This window comes from Diadema setosum, chromosome 12 (assembly GCF_964275005.1).
Source record: "Diadema setosum chromosome 12, eeDiaSeto1, whole genome shotgun sequence".
NCBI lineage: Eukaryota > Metazoa > Echinodermata > Echinoidea > Diadematoida > Diadematidae > Diadema > Diadema setosum.
The window spans coordinates 14,230,645-14,254,382 of NC_092696.1; the positions used below are offsets into that span (position 1 = coordinate 14,230,645).

Genomic DNA, 23,738 nt, shown 5'->3' on the forward strand with positions numbered 1-23,738 from the left:
GACATATTTTTGTTGTTTTGCTGACATGACAAAGAGACATTGTGTTAAAGAAATTATATAAAAAAGAAATATCTGTCAGTAGCAGACGAAACTTTTATTTCTGCCTCTTAGAACATCAATCTTTCTCCTCTTTTTTTTTTGTTCCTTGTCTTTTTCTGTAACTGTTGGTAGGCTTTCTAGATAGGAAAATTTACATAAGGACGAGAAAGTGTCAATGAAAAACTCACCAGAAATAGGGAAGAACACCATGAGAAAGACCACTGTAAAACGTACTAGCTCCATCATTGTTGGGAAACGGAGTGACGATCCGGAAACACGTCTTGGGTCCTGGAAATGATGAGAAAATTACGATGAATAAATTGATAAATAAATAAATACATATATGCAGAGGAAATACGTTGCTTTGAGGGAAAATAAAGATTTGCCATGCGAACATTGGTGGTATCATGTATTCCAAGACCTTACTGTAATGCATCTAACATTGGCTCCTAGCGCAGCAAGAATTAGACATATTTTCTTTCAACTTGAGGGTAATGCATAGAATACACAAACCGTTGACTGGTTACCTTCGAATGAGGAGGAGATGAAAATACGTCCATGTCCATAGGACAACAAAAGATAAGTGACTGCGGAGACAAATCAACAGAACACATGTCCTAGCAATCACAAGCTATTCTTTCTACGCATGAGCAGTAGAATGTGACACAGGCGCGACATACCAATGAGAAGTTAAAAGCTGGATATGAATTTTACTATATGTGACCGTGCACCACAAAACGAACATAAAGTCGCACACACTGATTTTGCGTGAGGACTGAAAATTAGTGAAATGGTTCAACATTGCCGATCTTGACTTTCTGAAAGAGCAGGTCTTCTTTTACATTTTGCTAAATTTTGGTGTCATAAAACGGGCGGGAAAGTGTGTTTTGTAGCAGTTTATCTGGAACAGTTTGGTAGAATAGTGTGATTAGGGGTGTCTTTAGAGTCCCTTTTTCATTTCTGAAAAACCTTGTACACACTCTTCACTTTCAACTCTAATAACTTTTAAAAGGATAGTGCTACTGCTTTGAACGTTGGCATTGATTATGGACAAAATGTGTTGATGAGGCATGCTCAATTTCAGTTTAATCTGATAATTCCTTCATTGTTGTTACTCTGGTGGTTTACTTCCTGTTTTTTGTCCCATTCATCGCACAGCCAGCACGATTTGGTAAAGATTAAGCGCTCGAATAGACACTGTATTTCAGAGCCTCTTTTCTCAGATCACACTTTTCCTGAGTTTGTGCTTTCTTTCCAATATTTAGATAGGTTAGGAGAGCCCATTTGATTTGAGTTATACATCATTTTAAAGCTTAAAGTCTCCTCTTTCAGAATATGGTCTTAACTAAGAATTCATGTCTGGCGACTTTTTGTTTGTTTTGTGGTGCAGGGTCACATATAGGCTTTTTCAAAGAGGACTTGTAGGCTCCTTCCTCATTCTAATGGCAGAGAATTTTAATGTACCAGACTTTCGTTTAAAATGCATTATTAAGCCTCTATTACGCCTGTACACTAAAGTAACTCCTGTAACTCTCTGCATAGATACATTTAGTGACAGAGGAAATTTCAGATATGTGTATCACGATAATTAGCTAGTCGTCAGTGCTAAATATAGCTATGCGTATTATAGGTTGAGTATAAGAAGGACTTTGATAATACGAACGACCTTTCACTGCCTTCTGAAGATACAAACCTAATCAATGTAATCGCACATAGACCTAAATTCAAAATATCCTATCACACTAAATGTACTTCTTTCCCACACCGTCATAGAGCAATTCTCCATGTAACTTTTCCCACATTACTTTTGATTTTGTTTGGCTGTTTGCATGCTTATTTATTATCTATCTTTTTTCTTACTTTTTCTTTGATAAGTACTTACATGTTTTATATTGTTTGTTTGTTTGTTTGTTTGTTTTATTTATTTTGTACGAGTAGACGATTTTCCTTACGTCCTGGTACTGTCAAGAATTCTGAAAAGCGGATGTTTCAGAAAGAAATAGTAAGGCATAGTATGCAACAGAACTTACTATCAAGTTTCGACAATTTGCCCTTGAAGGCAAGCTTTATTTTTTCAAGTATACCAATCTCCACTTTGAAAAGTATTGTCTGTAAAAATTGGAATATGTTTCATGAAACAGGCATTGGTTTAAAGAGCAATTGTTTTTCCAATTAAGAAAAATAATATGTGTTTTTTAATCTAGTGTGCTGTTACACTTTTGTTATATAAACACACACACACACACACACACACACACACACATATATATATATATATATATATATATATATATATGAAGAGTTTGTTTGCAAAAACCGATAAGTCCATATTTGTCAAATGGAGATATTTGCGATTAAAGGTCAAGAAAAATAAAGAGAATAATAAAGAAATTTTTGCTTCTTTTGATCATAACTTCAAAAATGTACCTTATTATGTAGTGACCAATATATCATTTAAAAGGTATTATTTTGTACTTTATGACAGAGACCGTACTTCAAAATCTTCAAAAATGGACTTATCGGTTTTTGCAAACAAACTCTTCATATGTATATGTATATACACGTGTATATATATATAATATATATATGTATGTATGTATGTATATATATATATATATATATATATATATATATATATAATCATATTGTAATTTGATAGTGTGTATATATCAGCAAATGCATGAGCATATAAATGGTAGGGTTTTATCTTTCACTAATTGTGCATATGCCTTCATGAACGTCGAAATGAAGATTTCTTATTTCCAGTTCCCATGATACTGTCTATAGTCTATACATATAATGAGGTGATGAACGTGAGACGTTGAAAGTAACATGATGATCTCTCTCCTTTTTTAAACAAGCAAAGTGTGTTTGTTTTGGCGCGGACCATTTTTTCTCTTCCCTATTTCCTTATGAGTCTTGAACCATTCGTTATTTCCCAGCAGGTATATCTTAGAAAGAATAAAATTCTTTTCCAATGCAGTAAAGCAAATACGAGATGAAGATCTAATATTGTCAGCGTCAATAGCGAAACTGCCCTACTCGTGACGGCATGAATATTATTTTCTTTGCGTTTAATTTTTTTTTATAGCTGATTTCACGCATGGAACTGATTAGACAATGTGTAAGTTAAATATATACACGGTTAAACTTGCATGGATCGTGTCAACGAGCCGGATTCGAACTACAAAGATTCGGGATACAAATCTAGAGTATTATCTATTATGCCACGGTATACTCCCACAAATATGGAGTTCACGTCGTACAGGAGATCTCTGAAATGAAAAAGTATAATAAGCAACAAAACTCACTATCAAGTGTGTTTGCCCAATTGCTTCAATTCCATGGAACGAGAAAAATCAACTTACATTCAGTTGTCCTGCTCATGCGTGAGCTGTGAACGTATGGAATATCATTTTGATATGGCTTGCCCACGTAACTCTACACGGGAGATTTGGACAAAATTCGGGCAAGGTATCTTCCAAAGACGTTTCAATCAAAGAAATTCTCGCTATGGAACATTTAAAGGGACATTCCACACGATTTTCATAATTTCACATCATGTAGTACATAAATTGACAACTTCTTGTATAGATTTGTGGAATTCATTGTGGTTCTTGATTAGAGAAACAATACTTTGAAAAACCTTAAACAAATTACACTGAACAAGGATGATGACATAGGAGGTTCACATATTTCAGAAATGTAGCAGTGTTATTCCATTACAATACTGCTTGCTTACGAGTTCACCTGTGTATAATCTATGCATGCCTTTTTCTTTTGTTCTGCTTCCTTGAGTCCCAACTCATGCATACTTATGGTGACTCTGCCATGTCATCATCCTTGTTCATTGCAATTTGTTCTAAATTTTGAAAATATTCTTATACTTCATCCCAGTTATCATAAATTCTGAAACTTTTTCCTCAGTATAACTACAGTTTGTAATTAATAATTGTTCAAATGCAAAAATCTGAAAATCATCCGGAGGTCTCCTTTAAGAAAAAAAAAAACCCCATAATTTTATTTCTTTATCATTATCATCTTTTGTGCCCTAACACGATTAAATTCTAATCTAAAACACAAATTGATACCATTGTCAATTTTCCAGCTGGAGTAAAATCAAATTAATAGAATTGCAAGTTTCATCCAAATCGAACCGAAATAAGGTCTAACGGTTGGACGTGAAGATTTAAATTGGTTGCAATGCCATATGCAAATTACTTGAGGTTATAATATCATCTTCAAAATGTCACTAGAAAGCCAGAAAGTACTACTAAGTACAGTCAAACCTGTCTATAACGGCCACCCAAGGGATACGGGGAAAGTGGCCGTTATAGACAGGTGGCCGCTATAGACAGGTAACATGTATCATCGTTGTATACATCTATATATACTTACATGTACATGTACATGTATGTGTGTACGTATGCACATGTGTGTATCATGCATAGAACAATGCCGGTGTTTATGAAATTGTTGCACAGTACATGTAGCATGTGCACAGTCATGAAGAATGCTTAACACTAGTGCCTTATTGTGACTGAACAAGTGATGAATGCAACGGTGGCGATCACTGAACGTTGCCCAGGAATGACTGGCACGGCTAACAAGCAGAAAAACACGCTGAATTATCGGCTCGGCTACGGCTCCATCGGGGTTTTGGCCGCTATAGACAGGTTAAAATCTACCGCGGGAAACAAAATTTGTGGCCGTTGGCCGCGTTAGACAGGTGGCCGCTATACACAGGGTCTTTAACATTGCTTTTCTCTCGGGGGATTTTTCAGTGGCCGCTATAGACAGGTGGCCGCTATAGAGAGGTGGCCGCTAAGGCAGGTTTGACTGTACTATTATCAGTTATAACTTACTTGGCTTGGAGGTGTCACATCCGAGTGGATCGGGCACTATATTTTAATAAACTTGGCGTGAAATTGCAATGACACCTGCCTATTTGTGCAGGATGCACTTACAACAATTTCAGAAGATTAGAGTTCTACTGATTAACATAAGTCGATCGAGGGTTTAATGGTATTGAGTAGGCCTACATAAGTTAACGTGTTTGATGGCCAAAATAAATGAAATGTTATTCCATTTACTCTTTGATCTGTTCTCTTTGTTAATCCATCTGTCTAGCATAGTAGACTGTACAAAATCTCTTATTGTCTCATTACATTTCCATCTCCTTGTCAGTTCGAAGAAAGAGACCAGGTCTGTTAAAGGGGTAATCCAGTCCAAATAATATGTAAGTTACTCTTATAAGAAAGAGTAAAATATTACGAGTATAACGGTAAAATTTTGATCGAAATTGGGTAAAAACTAAGGAAGTTATGACACTTTGAAGTTTCGCTAATTTTTAGGAAACAGTTCTTGAACGGTCAATATGAATAATATGCTAATGGCAAAGTGAGCATGTCATCCCCTCACAACTTGCCATATAGTTTGTACATAAAATTTTGCATGTTTCAGTTTTTCATTCAAATGCAATTATGCCTGAGGCTCCAATGTTGATATATCTAACTGATCGCTGTTCTGAAGTTATTCAACCAGGAATAACATTACGTTTCAGACTTCAATGCAAGAAACATTGAATTTTCGTATTTTTTTCTACATGATCAATTGGATATTGTGAGGTTATGACATGGTTAGGTCTCTCATTTGCATATTCATATCCACTGTACAAGAACGATGTAGGGCAATTTGTCAATTTGTTGCAACTGTACAAAAACTGTTTTGCAGAAATTAGCAAACCTTCAAATTTTTACCGTTGGAATCGTAAGATTTTACTCATTTTTATTCGACTAATTTATATTTGGACTGGATTTCCCCTTTAAGAAGACTGCCATCCATTCCATATTTCTTTGTTCCATCTGTATCCAGCAGATGTCCAGCAAGTCTCAAAATTTGTACACCACTCAGGGCATCGTTCCCCTACTAAACTTGTGTGAGGAAAAGTTGAAACGGGAAACTGTAGGGTCGTAGGTAGCAGCTGCAATGGTAGATTTCCTACATTTGGGGACCTCGTCAGATTGTGAGAGGATTGATAAAAAAGGGGTCTGAAATTTTTTTTTTATTTTGTTCTCATAAAATGTGTATAATGAGAGTGAGGAATGAACACAAGTGTTATAGAGGCATAGATGTAAGCCAGTATACCTTCTTTGTAATGTGAAATATTGTGCCTTTTTATCATTGTCATATCACATGTAGTTTTCATCACTTTCTGTTTTGGTAACAATGCACGCAATTTTTTTTTTAAAAGAAACAAGCAGTGGATAAGTTATGGATAAAGGATGGATGGGTGGATTAATCGTGACGTCTATGTTTTGAGCATAGATTTTACTGGATTCCCTTTTTGATAAGAAATTTATCTCAATTTATGTCCATTCATCTCAACCAAATGCGAGACAAAATATCTTCATTATTGTCAGATACATAAAGAACAAACAAGCAAAACAAAACAAAACAAAACAAAACATTACAATAGAAGGCTTTTCTTTTTCACTGGAAATATCCGATGCGTAGCCTGAGCTTCTGATGGGAAAGAATTGTGACACATCTTAAGATAGAATTAACCACAAATTCATTTTGGTCATATTACAGTAAAATCGTTACCACATTACCCATATCATTGTGCAGAAATGAAAATAAAACTTCAATTTCTCTTGGATTATCAAGGAGGCGTTGAATTCTGCTCATTCAAAGGATGCGTAGGAAAGTAATGTATTTTGTGATGGATATGGCAAGATCATGAAAATACATTGTATCAGTGGTTTTCTAGCTACTTGTCAATGAGAAGACAGTTTACCCCCTGCAACTCTGTTAATTCTGACATTCTGTATCTGAAATGTGGTGTTCCACAGGGATCCATTCTAGGCCCACTTTTATTTCTCATCTATATAAATGACATTTGTGATGTTTCAACAATCTTGACCTACACCTTATTTGCTGATGATACCAGTGTTTTCTTATCTCATCGTGCTGTTCGAACCCTTGAACTCACTATTAACTCAGAATTACCAAAGCTAACGTCATGGTTCAGAAGTAACATACTATCTCTGAATGTGCAGAAGACTAATTTCATTCACTTTAAAGGGAGGAAATGCTCAGGTGCTCAACAAATTAATGTTAATCTAGATGGTACCCGCATTGAAAGGAAAACATGTACAAAGTTCCTTGGCGTATATAATTAATGATAAACTTAATTGGAGTGACCATGTGAATCATATCGCTACACCGATATCCCGCAATATTGGTATACTATATAAAGTAAAAAGTTTTGTTTCTGACAAAGTGCTTTTGATGTTATATAACACTCTTATCTTACCTTATATTTCGTATTGTAATATTCTGTGGGCAACGTCAAAGAGTTTAACAGATAATATCCTTTTGTTGCAAAAGAAAGCTGTTCGCATATGTACAGGGTCTGGTTTCCTAGAACATGCAGACCCATTGTTCTTGAAATTAAAATGTTTAAAAGTAGATGATATACATTTCCTACAGACTGCCCTCTTCATGTTTCGTTCTAAGCAAGACCTATTACCTGTCTCTTTTTCGACAATGTTTCAACTTAACAGTGCAGTTCACTCGTATCCCACGAGACAAGCATCAGATATACATTTAGTGAACCCTGGTACTGCACTAGCCTATAAATCAGTCAGACATAGCGGTCCTGATGTCTGGAATGCGCTACCTCAGCATGTTCGCAATTTACAAAAAATAGTTACTTTCAAAAGATCGATCAAACATATTCTGTTATCAGCTTCACGCTGAACTCCTGGATACTATTAACTATTAAACTTGCTGTGATCATATATTTCCCCTGAAACCGACATTTGAATGGGATTTATGAGAAATTTAATCAATTTTATCAGTATAATTTGCTTATAATGACTTGACACTTCAAACTTTTTTCTTGCTCTCTCTTGTCAATGTCCGACAGGACAAATAGGCACCACACATGCATTTCTTCTTTCCCCCTTATGTTCCCATGCTCTCATTGTAAATATCCCCCGACTCCTATTAAGTATCATTTAAACTATTTGCAAGCATATAGATTGTGTTCACAGGGGTTGCAACGATTTTCAAGCTTTAAGCTTATGTTGCAATTCCTTGCGTGTTCGTTACCTTGAATAATGTAGCTCTCTTAGTGGAGTTGTATACTATCCTGTAACTACTTCTTATCAATGTATACTTATTGTATATATTCTGTCTTGGCTATATGAGATGTACTTGCATACATTTGTATGCATTCCTATTTTGTGAACACGCATGGAATCTTGAATAAATGAATAAATAAATAGAAATACTGTGACGAAAGTAATGTTTGGTTCATCAAAAAAAAAAAATGAGAAGTACAAGGGTCATAAGGCAGGAGACCTTTCTATGAAATAATTCTACGAGCAGTGTTATTTCTGGACAGGATGGGCATCATCTAAATATTAAATGGCCAATAATTACTGCACAATGTAATCATTGCAAAATGTTTTAGTCCTAACGCTTTCCCACTTCCTTCGTTTTTCTTGATCTTCGATTTTTTTTGGCTTTCTTTTAACCATTGTTATTTGCATCATAGTGTATGATTAGAGCAGTGCATCATTAGAGCATGTATTCCAAGGGCTGCTCCTGTTCGTTCGAAAAGACGTTTAGAACTTTTTTGGATAAACAAATTACGTTGTACTTTTCCTACTGGTCAGTTAAAAGCTGTCTTCTTTTGATTTCGACTAAAAGGAATATACTTCTTGATATTCTCTTTTTCTGTATGAGTGATGTGAAATTATGTTCACATGCGGTGCTAATTATCACGTCATTTCCAGGCCAATTTCTTATTGCTGTATTCAATTTTAGATAGCAAAATCTAGCCTACATGACATGTTCGGTATTTCAATGTTATGATCTGTTATTCAAATTCATTTGGAGCGTTCATATTAGCTTTAACCTCATTCTAATCCACAATTTTTGAACTAAAATTCGTTAGACAAGCACAATTTCGCAAATCGTTCATTCAATTTAGAATGATACAGTCAGTGATCACGTATATGCTGCGCTTTTTCAGTCGAATTTGGACCCCTATGAAAAACAGCTATTGGCTGAATAGGGTCATCCAACCCATGAATGGTGACTAAACGAATAACATAGAATGAATAGAAATGAATTCAGTTTTGGGCATTTAATTTAACATGTACTGCAGTCAATTCAGCAGACATGATTATGCTTTTATTCTTTTTCATTTTGTTTCATCATAATTATTGTTTTAATAATAATAATAATAGCTGCTTATATAGCGCATAATATTCCTGGAATCTCTATGCGCTTTACATAATTGGGTAAAGTACCATAAACTACAACTTACATGATTTTAACAAAACAATATAATTAAACATACAAAATACAACTTATCATAATCATTTAATAACAAAACAAATATGTTTTTAAGGACTTGAGAAAAGAGTGAGTACATGTGATGGCCCTAAGTTGACTTGGTAATTTGTTCCAGAGTACAGGTGCTGCTGACTTAAAAGCTCGATCCCCATATGAATATGTTTTGGTTGTTGGTATAATCAATAAATTCTGGCTAGAAGATCGTAGATTTCTTTGTGGAATATATTCAAAGATCATGTCAGACAAATATGTTGGGGACTTATTCATCAATGTTTTATGACATAATGCAAGGATCTTAAACATGATTCTCTTATGTACATGCAACCAATGCAGGTGTGACAACAAGGGTGTTATGGGATCTCTTCCTTTTGCTCGCATTACAAGTCGCGCGGCGCAATTTTGAACAATTTGGAGTTTTCGTATGTCTTTTTCGGGCAAGCCAAATAGAAGGGAATTACGAAAATCAATTCTAGAAGAAACGAATGCATGGATTAACTTCTCAGTAGTTTTTCGCAAAAATAATTTCGTATTTTCCCTATTCTCTTTAATACACACATTGCAGATTGAGCCATAATTTTAACATGTTCTTTCAATTGAAGGTGTTGATCCATGTGTACACCCAAGTTGCGTGCTTTGGTTGTTTCATGTACATCCAGTCCATCCACTACAATACATGCTGGTATACATGTAACCATCATAACACTTCTTATTTTCGTATTCATTCTTTATTCTTATATCATCTTGGCAACCGTTTTTTCAATGTTTCTTTTTGAGATATACGCCTGTATCTAACTTGTGCTGGGGGGGGGGGGGGGGGCCAAAATGCCCCCCCCCCCGGCGAGAATAGGGTTAAAACACAGCACATAAAAAATTGCAGAATTACAGTTACTAATAAAACATTTGAAAACATTTAAAAACAATCAACCAAAAGGATAACACCAATATGATAGTTTTAAAGACATGTAAATACTACAACAATTCCCAAAATAAACGAAAACGAGAATAATTGGAAAAACAATGAACAATAACATCTATTGCATAAATTTAACAACTGATATAACTCTGTGGGTATCATGTATTAAAAAGAAAAGCTTCCTGATGTAATATATATATATATATATATATATATATATATATATATATGAAGGGTTTGTTTGCAAAAACCGATAAGTCCATATTTGAAGATTTTGAAGTACAATCTTTGTCAAAAAGTACAAAATAATACCTTTTAAATGATATATTGGTCACTACATATAAAGGTATATTTTTGAAGTTATGGTCAAAAGAAGAAAAAAATTTCCTATTATTCTCTTTATTTTTCTTGAACTTTAATCGCAAATATATCCATTTGACAAATATGGACTTATCGGTTTTTGCAAACAAACTCTTCATATATAAAAACAATCCTAAATGGGGGAACAGTTTTGTCTCCATGTGCAAGTCATTCCAATAAAATATTGCTGAACATACAAATGAATGCCTGTAAAATTCAGTATTACATCTGTTCTATGCTCGCTGATAAGCTAGAAGTTTTAGATCAGCATTTACCCGATGGTTCTTCCAATAAATTGCCTGCGAGGCCTGTATGCGATGAGATTTAGATTGTCTTGAGCTCTGCAAAAGACTTTTGCAGAGTGATGCCAATTTGGCGACGATTTCATTTGGCTCGCCTTCAGCTAAGTTATTGGTGCCAAGATGGACAATGATTTCCGAAACATTGTGTTTCCCAACTAGATCCTTGGCTGTATCGAAGGCATCATGAATTTTAGCACCTAGAAAAGATCTACACAGTACAACTTTCCTTCGTGATAGGTTTTTTTTTTTTGGGGGGGGGGGAGGGGGGGTCTATGTGTTTAACCATTGAGTGGCCAACTAGCAGCATATCTGCCTTGAAGTCGCTGTCTATAGTTGACTAGATGTGTCATTGTAAACGAAGTCGGTCGTTTCTGTTTGACATGTTTGTGTGGGATTGTTTGATAGAGTGACAAATATTTTTTTATTTTAGTACCCATCTGACTCACTGGGGTGTTGTTTAGTGTAGAAGAATGCACTGGCTTGTTGTCTGTATCTGTCTGGGGTGCCTGAACACTCATGCGGGGATCATTAACAGGATACGGTTCCGAACTGTGACAAGAAGTCGTTAACATTGTTTGTGTTTCCTCCTGTATTCATTCAGCTGTGAACAGAGTGACACGTCGCTCGTTGAAACATCGTTGGAATGATGTGTGAGTTCCGTGTCAAGTGATACACTGATGTACAATGTATATCTTATTGTGTTTGTACAGTCAAAACGTGATCTTTTCATGCACTGAAATATGAAGTTAATTCATACCATGTGAATCGTAACTCTCATACCAGAAACAACTTATTTGCATAAATTATCATGAATATATCTGTTTAAAGAATAATGAAATAAGAATACAACCTTAAAGACTTCTCGTCTCTTTCAATGCAGCTGTCTATTAACATTTGTAGATAATGAAATTTATATCTGATTCAAACATCTACGCACCTCCCTTCTGTCTTGATGACTACTAATACAATTTAAATTTAAATTTTTGATAGAAATTTTAGTCGTTATATGCATTTGTAGTTGTTATATGCATGATTATGTAACAAAGAATCATTCGTGTCACTCTAACGGCTAAGAGACCGCCCCCCCCCCCGCCGCGAATGAACAGTTAACAGAATGAATGGGTTTTGACAGGCGGTGTCACTTGGAGATTAGTCAGCATTAAGTCATATTATGTCAGTACAACGTTCTTATCTGAATTTCCTTCATACACGGGAGTGTGTTCCATGATTTTTAAACCCTGTGATTTTGTAAATAAAACTCTATAAAACTCATCAGGTCCTTGGCAAAAAAAAAAGAAGAAAAAATGCAAGCCCTATTTTAGATATGAAAGATTTCCATGCATACTCGCAAATTTCGCACGTTTCTGTTTTCTATGAATTCATATACATCATTACTGTTCGTATGTATTTTGTCAATCTTGAAATTAATATTTATTTTTCGTCATTTCGTGTAACATCCAACAAGCAATACATTACGCAACCATTGATTGACACATTTCTATTCGTCGTTTTCAAATTTACGGCACGTTGATTTCATTCGTTACAAACTAAATATTTAAACATGCCATGAAGGTACTTTTGCTACAATGTACCGGTAACATATTAACGAAGTTAAATAAGGTATTAAAGGATAAGCGTACTGCTCTACCTTATAACTTGTAACATGTAATCCCTCTTCTGTTACCTGTGAATTCAAATGAAATGGATTCGAACATTGTATCAAGAATTTCATTCTGTGTTCAAATCAAAGACTCAAACTGAAAGGTATAGACGATGGTAGATGTGCCATCCTCATTATCATAAAATTAGGAAGTTATAGCATGATTATGAAACTAAAAAGAGGTGATGCTGTTATCGCACAAGTTCCCCACCTGATCAGCTGACAAACGTTCAGTAGCATTCCTCTAACATCAAATTTGATTATATATATATATATATATATATATATATATTCATACGTGTGCGTGTGTATATGACATTATGATTGCACTATTCAAAGGGTGATCTTTTCATGTGGTAAAAAATGAATCACTCTTGTCATAGCAAAAAGAGGAAATGTAGTTTCATATCATAATGATTACATTAATTTTAAAAGAATTAGAAGACACTGTATGTAATGAAATCGGAATGTTACAATTTCCGATTTCTTTCCGTACACATGAATGTCTTTATAGATTTTTAAAAACTATGTGTCTGTAAATAGTCAATTTCAAAACACGTAAAATATGTATACAAATCTGAAAGATTTTCATGTATGTGTTCGCGAATTACGAAAGCATTTCATACACTAATACAAAGCATTTTCTTTTGCTGTTTTGTCCGTCTTCATTAAAGGTTTTGTTTCGTCGTTACCAGTAACTTCTAACAGCCAATGCGTCACGCGATCACTAAATAACACAATTAGCACATTGTTTTTAAGAATTGTGTCCATTTTATTTCATTACAGACTGAATAGTAATTAATGTACAAAATGAAATTGTGTTACTGGCAACACATTAAAGAAGTATAATAAGGGACTAAACGACAAGATTGCTGTTTTTCCTTCCAACTTGTAATTATGTAATTCCTCTTTTGCGACTTGTGGATTCAAATGAAATAAGTTTGAACATTTTCCAGAATGAAAAAAAAAAACATTAAAGCCCAATGAAACTGCATGTTAAAATCAAACAAACAAGAAGAGCGGTAGAGGTGTCCTCAAGACAGCAAATGAAATAAGAAATGTTTGGAATATAAAGTTTGTCGCAACACGCCATGAAAGCTTTTACCACCATAAATTCCCCACCTACGTACTTACAAATCTTCATTATCATTCCTTTGACATGAAATTAAACAGATAAAACTTGCAACTTTCATGTAAAGTATCAGGCGTATATGTACCATACAATGACGCAAAGTTGGGTCGTAGATTCTTGATTACTGATTGAATATATCTAGTTTAGATAATACATTTGCATACATTCCAAGGGGAGAGTTGTGAGGTGTAAGACATTTTCACCTTTCATTGAAGATTTAAACAATGCATCCTGAGGTGATCCGACTGAGAAATTGTAAATCTCAAAAATCGAAAATTAATGTCTTGATTTGTTACTTTCAAAGTTTACGAATGTTCTAAAATTTTAAATGTTTCTGATTCTCTTTTTTTCTTGAAAGTTGTGTGAATAATGTAGTGGTCTCAATTTTTCAACGTTATAAGGTGTTTCTAAAGATTAAGAATCAGAACAAAAATATGAACTTACACAATTGTATAAAAATCTCACACTTCTTTATCGGGCTCGCATGGCGGGGCGTAAAAGAAAATAATGGATGTGATTGTTTATGATGATACAACTCATGAGAGTTCATCTGTTACGGGCGACATAACAGGTAACGATATTCTGGTAGGCAACAACTTTAAATGTTCAGAAAAAAATACATCAGCATTGGAGACGCTTCTGACTTTGATTTAGAAGAACTTTCGGTGTCTAACCTGCCCAAGATATTCAGCAGTATGTTCTAGGTATCATCTTTGTTTCTCCAAGCGTGGATTATTTTTATAATGCACAGTCGGTCTGCTTATACGGAATGGATTACAAAGGAGTATAAGAAAAAAAAATCAATAGAGACAAATTTTGGCCTTCTAAAAACTATCATGAATACCAGCCACAAAAATGTGGAATGAATTGAAGGTGCGTCATGTTATTTTTTTTTCTTTTTTCAAACGATGAAAGTTAAGCATGAAGGCATGTCCGTTGAGCTGATGTCAAGCACAAAAGCACGAACTATGAGCATTCTTTACTTGGAGACAACTCGATGTCCATTTGCTGGCTGACACAATGCAACTACAAGGGAAACATTCGAAAAGAAAAACTTTAGCGTTATTTTTCAAAAATTCACTGAGCTGGTAAAAGACAGAAAAAAAAGAAGAAAGATAAATGAATTCTGAAAAAAGTCAAATTCTTCATTTCTTCCTGCAAGTTTTGTTCTTTTTTTATGAACAAAATTTTACCAATTATATTGAAAATACAAAGGGCATATCTGTTATTCCCGATACAAATTGATATACACATAATACAGACCTTTCATAATCAATGAGCAACATCAAAAGAGATTTTCTTTCAGAGACTGTTTATGGGCTTTGACGGGCTAACTGTTATTATTGCAACTGATTGACAAATTGCCCTACATCGACGTAAATAAGCACTGAATTGATCAGTGTTTTAGTAGTAGCCATGATAAAAAAAATCATGGGCGTACATACTCGAGCAGGATTCGAACCTACGACCTCCTGATCACCGGACAGGCGTCATCTCCACTAGACCACCGAGCTTTCGCCCGACAGCAAGTGTTGGTTCTAATCCTTATAGCATGCAGCGGGTACTGCTTTTGTTATTCAAATTCATGAAAATTCTTCCGTCGAGGTGTTTTCATTGCAACTGATTGACAAATTGCCCTACATCGACGTAAATAAGCACTGAATTGATCAGTGTTTTAGTAGTAGCCATGATAAAAAATCATGGGCGTACATACTCGAGCAGGATTCGAACCTACGACCTCCTGATCACCGGACAGGCGTCATCTCCACTAGAACACCGAGCTTTCGCCCGACAGCAAGTGTTGGTTCTAATCCTATATAGGGTACTGCTTTTGTTATTCAAATTCAGTGCTTATTTACGTCGATGTAGGGCAATTTGTCAATCAGTTGCAATGAAAACACCTCGACGGAAGAATTTTCATGAATTTGAATAACTGTTATTATATTCTACATACTTTTTGACTACTTCAAATGTTTCATGTTGGTCTGCTTGAAAAAGGAAATCGTTGTTTTTGACTTGGTTAAAAGATACTGCATTAAAATCCTAATCATCATTACTTCTTTGAGGTCATTCCAGAAAAATAAGCTTCTTATAATTATGATATAAATGTAATCTAATCATGAATTATAAATCTTTAAAGATTCTAGGTTATTGCATGGTCTATTTTGTTTATCAATGTGTTCCTAATATTCAATACATGATTTAAATTTGCTTCTACATCTTTAAATTCTGAAAATATACATTTACTCATATATGTTATATATATTCGACTTACACAGTCAAGGATCTTACGATACTTTATTTTTCAAAAATTTGTTCAAATGAATATGATTTATGAAGATCATTACGTTTATAAATTCAGTTTAAGATTTTGATGTATATGTTCTTTGCTTAGATGAGGGATAAACTTTTGTACTCACATCGGACAAATGAATTGGTAAAACATTCAAAACCTTATTGACATCATTTTCTGCGAAAACGTCATGCTAATTTTCATTGGAATTAGTCTTCAATTAAAACAATAGTACATTATTGTATGCAAGTAGCTTTTTAAGATATACACCCTTTTACTGGATTTATTTATCATTATTTACTTTTAGTTATGAAGGGATCAAATGACCTGTAAAACAATGAGTAAAACGCCACTATAATTAAGAACATTACTTGAATAATTTGATAAATGTATCATGAATAAATGTTGAAGAAAGCGGGACTATTGTTTCGGTACGTTTACAAGAGTAAACGCATATAAAGATAATATATTGTAGAATGTATTTAAAGTATCAATATTACATTTTTCCCTGAAACGAATGAGTAGAATACGGCGAATTACTTGTAAAGAAAAATAGGACAAATCAATGTTAGATCACTCTTTGTATGAATCATGTATATTTCAAAGAACTTACATAAATTACATTAAGATAACATATCCAAACTCTCTCCATACATCATGTATAATGGCAAGTTTATACCCCACCCAAGCAGGAGTTCCGGATTAAAAAAAAATAAATTCTACAGAGTGACCCAAAGGATTTTAAACGTTGCATTTACTGGATATACCTCGCGTATTAGCACCAAATCAAATAGACTTGCAACCCTAGCAAGTGCCCAGGAAACGTTGTTATTTAGCTTGGATGGTGATTCACCCTAGTTCATAGTCAATGTGAATCTTATACATTAAAACAATATGGTAATGATTCTGTGTTGAGTACACAAATTCTTCGATTTCATCTTTTTTGTTTGTTTATATATGTCATTTTTTTTTTCACTCAATGCTCACCTCTTCTCCAACTGCAAATTTCCTCCAATGGACGAAGGCGACCCAAAGACTTCCAAACATAATGAACACGACAACCAGTAGAACATAAGTTGTTGACTGCCGAGAAAGAACTCCTTGTTGTCGATGAAACTCTGCAATTATTCCAACTAATTCCATATATATCAGAAAAACAAATAAAAACAAGGTCTTCAAATACAATGAAACTAATAAAATGAAAAGGTTTTCGTCTTACAGGTAAACTGACTTGGATATATGAATAATAATGATGGAAGTAAAACTATTTTGGTGTGCGTTTGAGCACCGGAATGTTCCATTCCGAAACAGCACCTAAACTATTGTGATCATGGTAGGTTTGCATTTTTTTTTTATTTAATAAAAAAAAAACAATAAACAACAAACGAAAGTAATTGAAGGCAGGCAAACAATGAGATATCATGTTTTGTGGTTTGGGGGTAAGGATATGAAAAGCTTCACTGTCTGTGAAACAACCATGCAGTGTGTTTGCCTTAATTTTGTTTAAAGAACTTTGGATGTTCGTTGATTTCGTTATTCATGGATGATAATAAGCATGGTTTACTTTCCATTGAAACTTTGATTGATACTATCTAAGCAAATTTTCGGATAGTTCTGGATAGCGTCGAATATCAGGGCATACGGTCCTACACGATTAAGGCATTACCATGTCTCTTTAATATTCAATCGTCAAACACATTCTACGAGCCATTAGAAACGGATTGCACTGCATTATCTTCAAATGAGGAGTTACTTTCAAAAAGGTTCTAAATCCATTTTTCATCAAATTTGACTTTTTTTTTTTAACAGAAACGTATTCATTTTTAGTAGGCCACGGGGATACTCTTCAAAGTATTGAAATCCTTATAAGAAAATGGAGAAACCAGCTCATGAAAAGAGAGTTTTGTTTCAAAAAGGTGCAAAATTTATTTCTGTTTAGTTCCAAAAGGTGTCTAATCAAGTGAGATCCAATGAGAACCCAGTGTTCATACTTGACTCCACTTGTACCTTTGAGTAATGTCATGTAGGCTGGCTCAGTGCCGTATTATGACGAGAGTCTGGCCAACTCGGTTTTTGGCCTATGAGTTTTGAGGCCTGTGATTGGTCAAATCTGGTCCCGTGATATATGAGAAGCCATGTCGTTACCTAAGTGCGCTCATACGCAGTGTCCATTGTTCATCACCCCTTATTTAGCTTGCTTTTATTATTACATGTGAACGTACACGCTGACCCTGTACCGCGAAATACGCTGGGCAACGACATGGCGTTCAATTTAGTGGTTGACCAGACTCTCTTTATATACGGCACTGGGATGGCTCGCTTTCTTATTTGTGCAGCTTCGTACAAATTACTCACACATTACTCGACTGCAATGCGTGATTGTGGTTTCGTGATAGGTTTGAGATATTTCATTTGAATTTATTTACTTTTGTTGGAGAGCTCACAAAACGAGGAGAATTTGTAAAGATAACAAATCATCACAGTCAAATACACAAAGTCACAGAAACTGGTCCCTAAAACAACATTTTTTGAACATGTTGAAAATCATTGTCAGCCTGTTCCAAGTTGCTAAATCGATAACATTCCTAAAAGAAAATAAATTACATTCTTTTAAATCACAGAAGACTTGTAGATTTTTTTTCCCCCCTAAGGAACATAAAAAATCCTATTATGGGGTACTCCTATGGGACATAAAACCGTTGCATGTAAACACTTAGAAGCAAGTGAAATAAACATATGGGTTATTCCCATTCCTATTAAAAGCGGAATTAGCACCTTTTAGCATGGACCTCTTCAAATAGTAGCAACTGATTAAACATGCTTTTACTTGATGTGCAAAGAAGCTCCGGGGTCGAAGTAGAGTCAAGAATGTTAGCTGCGCTACATATGACTCCATTACAACTATCGAGCCCCGTCGACAGCGTGATTGATGACGAACTCGAGTTGATCTCATAAATTTGCAGGGGAGGGAACGGTTGGTCTCTATTATTGACGCGACAAATGATGGCAATATCTCGATCGCCGTGGTCCAGTCGCTCGTCGAGCACAATGTCGCTTTCGTCAACCCTCGTCGAATCTGGGCGGAAGTCATACCAAATGTATATCACACGGGGTGACGATTAGTCGAAACTCAATAATAATGAACGTTTGAATCCTACTTAAAATGCATATTTTTTGCACCAAAATCCTGAGCTTTTGAATTCCGTGTGTTACTTCCAAAGTGCAGACATTGTTTTACATGGTATCAGTATTAAAGAAAATGACTTGGAAAGTGCGAAATAGGAAACGAAAAGTTTGACAAGAAAGAAGATTGATCTAATCTGATTCGATATATAATCTCTGTTGTACGGGGGTGTTGTTCTCTTCGATGAAACTTTTTTCTTTTTTTCAAACACTTATTTCAATATTACACATAAAGCATGCATTGTTACACTGAATGTGACAGTCATTCTTTTTCCTATACAATTGTCACACAAACAGACGTCTAAGTAAAAATCTAGTAATTTGCCTGATACTTTACGTTTATAGTCGGTATTATAGGTACAAGCTGTGGAGATCTGTTCGTATGTGCATGTGCCTAATATGGTTTTATTTTCATTTTTCAGACCTGTTATCTTCTATACTATTGTCAATCCTTCAAATGCTGGCAGAGATAAGTGGACATTTTGATTTTTCACCATATCCCAGCTTATAGCAATTTTATCTTGTGCAGCAGTCATGGATTTTGAAAAAGATCTGTCCTTAGCGTTAATGGTGGAGTGTAAACTTGTCATGAAGGGGGCTTTTCTAAAATGTCTACCGACAGTCATGCACAGTTAAAATAACGACGGTTTACTTACTGTTAGGACAATATCTGCGTGTACTCGTTGTCAATCCAAAACCGTTGTTTCCGATACAAGTTATGGTCGTGCACGTGTCGGGCCGAGGTGAAAGGACCGCAGTTTTAGAGGCAGACACCGATTCTTCATCCTTCTTGATAGCGTATGAGTGGATGGGGGGAAAAGTTTGGTCCTCCGGACTGACGTTACATGTTATACTGAGGTCGATTTGTCCCTCGCCTTGTACGCGATCCCCAAGGTCCTCAAGAACGACGGATATAGCATCTGTCGCTGGAGGGACTGTTGGCATCAGTGTGTGTATTTAATAATTTAATGTATTTAATTATATATAATCATATACTACTTATATCATTGTAAACGATGCAGAAGAACAAAACAGTATTGATTCTCTGTAATGCTGTGATGACCCTCAGATATTTCGCAGAACAACTTAATGACAATTTTTTGGTGTTTGAATAACAGATCACTGATGAATGAACCGAAATTAAACTTTAAATTAGCCGTTAAAATGGAACAGTATACAAATGACGCACAGGTCTGAGTGCGTCAGTCGGAATTGTGTGCATAAGGTAACTATGAAATGCTTAACCCACGAGGCGAAGCCGAGTGGGTTTAGGCTAAATTCCATAGTTACCGCATGCACACTATATTCCGACTGACGCACGAAAAGACGTGTGCGTCATCTGATTTATAGAATGGGTAATTTTCTTGACAAAAAAAAAACAAACATTTTTCTATCTTGTTTCCCGATGACAAAATTACTGGATGCATTTCCTTTTGGCTTGCCGTAAACGAGCATGCATCATTTTTACTGGACGCACGGCCAGCCGTGCATTAAGATACAAATGACGCACGGGTCTGAGTGCGTCAGTCGGAATTGTGTGCATAAGGTAACTATGAAATGCTTAACCCACGAGGCGAAGCCGGGTGGGGTTAGGCTAATTCCACAGTTACCGCATGCACACTATATTCCGACTGACGCACGGAAAGACATGTGCGTCATCTGATTTATAGAATGGTTAATTTTCTTGCCAAAAACCCATTTTTCTATCGTGTTAACCGATGACAACATTACTGGATGCATTTCCATTTGGCTTGCCGTAAACAAGCATGCATCAGTTTTTACTGGACGCACGGCCAGCCGTGCATTAGTTTTTTACTGGACGCACGGCCAGCCATGCATTAGTATACAAATGACGCACAGGTTTGAGTGCGTCAGTCGGAATTGTGTGCATAAGGTAACTATGAAATGCTTAACCCACGAGGTGAAGCCGAGTGGGGTTTCTAGGCTAATTCCATAGTTACCGCATGCACACTATATTCCGACTGACGCACGAAAAGACATGTGCGTCATCTGATTAATTGTATAGAATGGTTAATTTTCTTGCCAAAAACCCATTTTTCTATCGTGTTAACCGATGACAACATTACTGGATGCATTTCCTTTTGGCTTGCCGTAAACAAGCATGCATCAGTTTTTATTATATAACGCCTAAAGAGATCCTTGTCATTTGATTGGTTGTTTGACATTGATTATTCGGCCCATTTCACTATGACGTCATCATCCGTGCAATTGTGGATCCATTTACCGTGCAATTTTGGATCCATACGATTTGGTCCATTGCACGCAGACAGAAGGCCCACTACTGCGTACGTAAATCGCTGTGCTTGCGGTGTGCATGCGATCAAGCTGACCGGCCGCGCCAGCGCGCTAGTAATAGCGAATAGTATGTATTTTATTGCGAACGATCGACCGCGACATCGCTATGCACTTCTGAATTGTATACATTATGTAGGCTACTAACGTTAGATCTTCTCTCGATCTGAGATCGACCTCGTACTCGTACTTTCACCTCTGTTTTTTCTCTCTGTTGACAAGGCCGGCAAACAAACGTGATGGCGACATTTGTTCTCATGCCAGATGAAGATCTAGGCGAGCTTATAGACAGTGCCGATTCTTCGAACACTAAAAAACAAATCCAGTATGCAGCAATCCGTCTTGATGCATTCTGTCAGTTTGCTGGGACATCTCTGCCTGAAGTAGAAGCGCTATTGGATGAAGAGCTAGACAAGTTTCTGTCGCGATTTTTCGCTGGACTGAGGAAAGCAGACGGTAGTTTGTACACGAAAAAGTCAATGCTGGGCATCAAGTATGGACTTAATCGTCACTTCAAGACCGTAAGAGATGTTGACATCAACAAGTCGGACAAGTTTCATCGTAGTCAGGAAACCTACAAAGCAGTGATGTGTAAACTGAAGAAGGAAGGAAAGGGCTACATCAAGCACAAAAGCGCAATAAGTAAGGAAGATATGGCCAAAATCCTCGCGTCTGATGTGCTCGATATCACAACCCCGCAGGGTCTGCAAACAAGGTCTTCTGGGACATAATGATATATTTCGCCAAGAGAGGACGTGAAAATCTGAGAGACATGAAAGCAGATGACTTTTTGGTCCAAACAGATGAGCAGAATCTTCGCTACATTACACACCGTGACACGCTTACTAAGTCAAGACGAGAAAACGAGGATGAAGAGTGTAGTGGCTACATGTACGAGATTCCAGGTTCTTCCGCATGTCCAGTCTCAACATTTCTGGCTTTCAAAGCAGCGTTACATCCTGCACTGGACTGTGTGGCAGCGTCCTAAATCCACTGTTCCAGCAGAGGGCCCATGGTACTCCAACTGTCCATTAGGTTTGAACACTCTTGGAAACAAAATGAAAACAATCGCCACTGCAGCTGGTTGCGCAACGAAGTACACAAACCACAGTCTTCGGGCTACGACAATTACTGTCCTGGATCGTACTGGTTTTGCTAACCGCGATATTATGTCCGTTACTGGTCACAGGTCGGAATCCTCCCTAAAACACTATGCTTCTACTAGCGATAATAGGAAGAAAGAAATGAGTAGCAAGATCGCTTGCAAAATGATGCAGGAAAATGTCCAAACACCGTCTAGACCTAGTACTACTACTACCACTAGGACCGAGTCTTACACTACTAACGTTACCGGCAGTGTCAGTAGTAACGTTACTGTTAGGCCTACTGAGAATTTGCCAGCTGAGCCTGTCCCTGTAGCCCTAACGTTACAGGAGGCTGATCAGGGTGACACACTGGATTCACTCCTGACATTGTCCCAAGAACAGCTGATTCTCCAAGAAGCCAACTTCAGCATTCAAAATGCAACATCGTCTTCATCAGTCCAGCACTTTCATTTTCATGGACCCGTAACTTTCTACAACAAAAGCAGATAAACAGACTGCTTCAGCCCAAAACTTGTAAATATAGGCCTAGGTCCAAGACCTAACGTTAGTGTCTACCTTCTTAAAATTCAGTGTTTGGAGTTCGAAAGAGTTTATGCCTAGGATTTAACTGTTATAAACAAGCAACGTTAACTGAAAACAATTTTGAATCAGATTGGATTTCTACGGAAGTTCGTGTTTGACTCTTTGGAACGTGCATATTGACCAAAGGACTACGTTCTAGACGTGACGGCGACGCACACCAGAATGTAAGTCCCTTCTCTCTTGTTTCTAAATTCATAAAACATCAAAATAATGACAAGGGTTAGGATCTCTTTAGGCGTTATATAAAACAAATAATAAATGTTTTGATTCGTGCAATGGACAGAATATTTCATTCGGTGAAAGATGAAATGTTTGATCCATTCAACTCGGCTGCGCCTCGTTGAATGGATCATTTCATCTTTCACCTCATGAAATATTCTGTCCATTGCACTCAGAAACATTCATGTATACTGGACGCACGGCCAGCCGTGCATTAGTTTTTACTGGACGCACGGCCAGCCATGCATGGTTGTTTTAGCCAAT

General features: G+C 36.1%; 1 pseudogene; it reads left to right on the top strand.

Moving 5' to 3' along the window:
- Window positions 1-21,806: 21,806 nt before the first annotated feature.
- On the top strand, window positions 21,807-23,162 carry LOC140235737 (uncharacterized protein KIAA1958-like; annotated as a pseudogene).
- Window positions 23,163-23,738: the final 576 nt, after the last annotated feature.